Here is a 5,166-nt window from a genome sequence, read left to right as displayed (position 1 = left end):
ATAAAAAGAAAGAAAGAAAGAAAGAAAAAATAAAGAAAAAAACTTATCTATAAGCTAATAGTGGCAAGTGGGACAGGGAAGATTTTTGTTATGATATATTTGAATTTTCTGCTGTGGTAATCATTTTGGCAGAGGAATGCTAGAAGTTACAATGCTGAGCTTGTGTAAAGGACATCTTTGTTCAGAAACTTTACGCGTACTGTTTCAGTGAGAAATGAAAATGAGGCTTGCTGTTAAAATTTTCTCACTCTATACGTTTTTGTGATTCCTTATATTGTCCCATTTATAAGACTTGGAACATCAAGAACATCAGCTGCTAAAAATTGAAGCATCAAAAAAACTGCAGAGACTTAGCATTAAAAGCATTCCTTCTCTGCTCCCTCTCTTCTCCCGGAGATGGAAAAGACAAAGAAAAAAAAGTCTCAGATTTGGCTTTTATTGAATTTAAAATGATGATATTTTAGCAACAAATATGTATTTTTTAAATTCCTCAGTAGAACCAAAGAAAGCTGGTTTGAGTGAACATGACCCAGTATATGATTTAATTATTGAATGTGGAAGATGGGCATATAGTTCATGTATGATTCCAAGTGATGATCCTTGTAGGTATATAAGAAGAAAATTGGAATTGGATTCCAGAGTTTAACATCAGAAATGGTATGTCATTGTACATACAGCCTGTGAGATTAATACTGTCAGAAAGTTGCATGCAAGGGTGAAGCCAGTTTGAAAAGAAGTTGAAATAAAGTTGGCAGACCATGCATTTTTTGACAGCAAAATAAATAAAACATTGTGTATGGTTAATGCTCTGTAAAATAGCCAGGTCCATCTGAACACCAGGAATTAAGAGATTCCCTTTTTGCTTAGTCAAGCATAGCTGTAACTCCAAGTATTATTTGTAAAGAAAGAAGAGCCACAGTGATTCAGGAATACTCTGGTCTCTAAGAATAGAATGTCCCAGTTCAAAGCAGGGCATCCAAGTTTGGACCTCTGTTATTCAACAATAGAGACAGAATTTTTTCCTTCTGCCTGGTGGAGTTTGTAGATTTTTTTTTCTTTTGATCCAAAGGTGCACTTTTCTAGGTACAAGCTGAGTCATATTTGCTTTTCTATAGCAGCCTATAGAAAGGTGCTAGGTGGTGTCACAGCTGTGACTCAAAGCRATGTCAGTGTTTTCTTCTTTAAAAAACAAAACAAAATAGTACTTCCACAGTGTGTTTCTGTGGATTTTTGGGTGAGAGAATCAGGCTTCATGCCATACCTCACCTTTCTTTGTTGTCTTTTATGTTAATAAATTGCCACAATATTGCAATTCTTGAAGATGCACGTGTCAAACATGTACATGCGAAGAACACAGAAGAAAGAAAGATAGTGGAATTTGTCCCTTGGAATTTATCAAGAAAGAATAGGTTTGTTTTAATGACTTTTTTTTTTTAAAAAAAAAAAGGTCACATTTTTTTCCCCTGTGAATCTGAGCCTATGTTCAGCTCAGAACTTATTTCTTGGAAATGATTTTGTATGAGGGTTAATATGTGGATATACCCTCATAGATTTCCCAGCTGTTCTTTATTCTACAACAAATGATTATTTATCTCAGATTTTTTCATCCCAGCTCAGCCCTTTTCCTGTCTTCTCATTTTAAGTTTGTCATCTAACCAACAAAACTATTTGACTTGTACCTTTGACTGCATACAGTAAGTGGCAAGTAGTCACTGCAACCAATTAACAATTCATAAAATGCCCTCTCCCGAAATGATTTGTCCAGCACATTTGAAGAACACTAATCAAAGTTACAGTGGCACTTCTGTGGGCACTCATTCCCATTAAGGACCAGGAATTTCTCTTATCCTCCCAATGTGGTAAGCTCCACTGACCTCTTAAAAACGTCACTCTAGCCAAAAAGAGCTTACAGAAACTGTCATTTTTAAATGCTGTTTGTATGAAACTTTGTCCATTGATGAAACGTCACTGATATATCTGAGACAAAACAGAAAAAAAAATGGCTTTGAATACGGGAACAGGCTATGACATTATTGGTAACAGTTGAAAATGCTAAATTTTAAAGAATGGAACAGGGCCCTTCATGATGAACAGATTTGACAGCTAGATTCATACACGTATTTTCTCATAGCTTCATGAAATTCAGTCTGAGAATTTCAATTTAGGCACATCTATAGAGAACTATTAATCTGAAAGTATTATGCTATAGGCCCCTCTAATTTCTGTKCATGAGGTACTCCTTTGGTGCTTTGAGCTTCTGAAGTCTCAGCTTCTGAATCTAATCTTCCTAATTCTCTTCCATAGGCCAAATTAAAGCCCTGCAGGTCATGCCTGTCRGGGATGCTATGTACCAGGCAGTTTTTTCCTAGAGTTAGACGTACCTACTACCTGAGTGTGGTGGAGGAGGAAAACATTAGTACTCTAYAAAGCACAGAGTAGCTCTGGTTATCTGTGTAAAAATGGTCTGTCCTGTTCTCTCTCACTCGCTGCTTTGGTCTTGCTTATGAGTCTGTGAATGAAGCAAGATGTAGCCAAGCTCCTCCAGTTTTCTACTTGCCCCTCCTATTGTGTTTCCTGGTATCTGCCCTAAAACTGGTTACTTCTTACTGGTTAAGAAATGATCTACCTCTAGTTAACTTCTACAGAGACACTCATACTTGATGGCATCTTGGCTTCTGCTTTTCCTTTGAGAATTCAGAAACTATCACAGTTGCTCTTCCCCTTTAACAAGCCCAACATTGATCTTGCAGATCGTACATGCCGCACTGACAGATGAGACGGATAATGACTCAGAGTGCAGCTGCCGCGACTATATGACATCACACTTCTGTGAGCAGACAAACCTGCAATCTTTCTTAGTTTGACAGGTATAAAGGGCATTTCAAAAACTGATCGTATCTGCTGTGATTTTAAGGTCTGTGATACAACTGGAAAATCTTCACCCAACCCATTTCTCAGAGAGCAAAGTCTTTGAAAGAGTAATGCAGTATCATTTACTTGGAGCATGAAAAAACATTCAGTGCAAACATTATGAAAAATGTAAAAATTACCATTGTGAAGACTCCTAGGATGAGAGTGAGGTTCTGGAGCTAAACCTCCATCCAATGTAGAGTCTAGAGAGTTTGGGTCTGCCACTGATCACTGCAGTTTGATGCAAAAGAGAAAACTGAGGAACAAATCCAAACAGTCTGAATGAAATTAAAATTCACTCTGGCCTTGGAGGAGGTRCAGATCTGTGCTGATTTTCAGATCCATCTAATTGTAAAAACTCCCTCACTAGCTGGGGAGGAGGTTCAGAAGCCTTTCCTTAAGTTTCTGTTAATAATCCCATTGAGATTAGCTTCTGACTTTGCATATGGTCCAGTGTTTCAGTCCAGATCGATAGGTATAACAGCACCTATATAACAGCACCTACCTAGAGGCCGCTAGCTTTCAGAGGGAAATGCACAGATCTCAGCCAGATGCTTAATTTCAGAGGATGATCTCAGGTAGCACCTGGATTGTTATGAATATCTGATTTGCACCAGTGGGGAATGATGAGGAAAAACACTGAAATCCAAGCTAATTTTCCTGAAACATGGATGCTTCTCTAAAACTCAGGGTTAGCAGCTGGGAGTTGGAGGTTCGCAAAACTTCTTCTACACTTGCATATCTAAATGGCCTCTTCATATGTTGATGACGCACTCAATGTTTTTTCTTTTAAAACAGCTGGCATAGGTGCCAACCATTTACAGAGGAGACTCATCCTTAGCAAACTCATACAGAGAGAACAGCTTCRTTACAAGGAGAGGCAGACCTACTACTGTTCTCATTCTGCAAAGTGCCCTAGATAACGAGCCATAGACACCTCTCCTCAGAGCTGTGTGTCTGGAAAGGAGGCCAAAGTAAAGGCAGCCAAAATGATCCTTAGCTGAGGGATCAGGGATGCTTAAGGACAGTAAAGGGCTTTAGAATTTAGGTAGGACTGGGACAGAGCTCGGCTTTGCTCTTTAATAGTGYTGTTGAACCATCCAAATACTTCTTTTTTTTCTCTCTTTTGTTTTGATCTGGCCCATAGATGCTAGGATCTGGTCCTATGTTAGTATAATCTTTATATGCATACGTGTCAGAAAATGGAAGTTTCATTTCTCACTCCAACTACATCACACCACAATTTTTTTAGGTGTTTTTGCTAAGAAACAATAATCTYTTAATGAGTTAAGCATGGTTTGCATGTTTCATTCCAGCAGCAGGAGAATTTTTTCATGGGAAGATGCTTTAGCGTTTAAGAAGTCATAGGCCATTAGAAAGTGTGCACTGTCACACTGATGTATGTTTCCATATAAAGTCTCCAGATGTGTCTCTATTGCTGAAATTATAATCCTCTGATCTTTAACTTCTAGTCTTTACAAAAGCATTTCTATTGTAAATATTTTTGTTAATTTTTCCCTCTTGGCTTTTGATAGTATGTGTATGCCCAGTCCTGCCCTTACTGAGGTGAATGGAAATACTTTATTTATGATCTCTGTGAGACAGAAGTGTGCATGGCTATGGCTTCCTGCTGTGCCCTGTTACAACATAATGATTTTGCTAATGGTCATRGTATAAATTTTAAACCTACTTAGACTGAATATGAGAGAATTGTTAGATTTCCTGTAGGAGAGACTTTTCTTRTCAGTACCTTGGAATTCTCAGGTGCCATTCACTTCGTCTTAGGTTCACAAAATTTTAGGTCTTGTCCCATAGGGCTCTACTTCCTATTTCTCTTTTCAGTTCAAGGAATATAGAGGTTTCCTTAGGGGGTCAGGCCATATTTTTGAAGATACTGTGTTGAAGAGTAAAGCTGCTTAGCAGTCATTCCTCATCCTAACAGCCTGCAAGCAAAGGAAAAACAGAACTAGCATAACCTCTCTGCTGAAAACGAACAGTCAGTGTTGCCAGAGTCCTAATGCAACTGTTTTAGAGAGAAGCTTGTGATTCAGACACTGACAGTAACAGTCTTGACAAGTAAGCTCTTAAGTCTGCCTGTGTGTATGACAAGGATTGAAATAGCAGTGCTTGAAGAGCAGGACACGTACACTGTTGCCRCAATGGTTACTGTTATGTGTTGGGATTGCTTCTGAGAGAGAAAAAGATAATGAAGAATGTGAATGGGACATATCTTCAAGCAACTGCAACTTAAAAAAA

Source organism: Rhea americana, unplaced genomic scaffold (assembly GCF_003343005.1).
Source record: "Rhea americana isolate MKP2758 unplaced genomic scaffold, rheAme1 scaffold_9, whole genome shotgun sequence".
Taxonomy (NCBI): Eukaryota; Metazoa; Chordata; class Aves; order Rheiformes; family Rheidae; genus Rhea; species Rhea americana.
The sequence above is the reverse complement of the archived record's forward strand: the minus strand, read 5'-3'. Positions refer to the sequence as shown.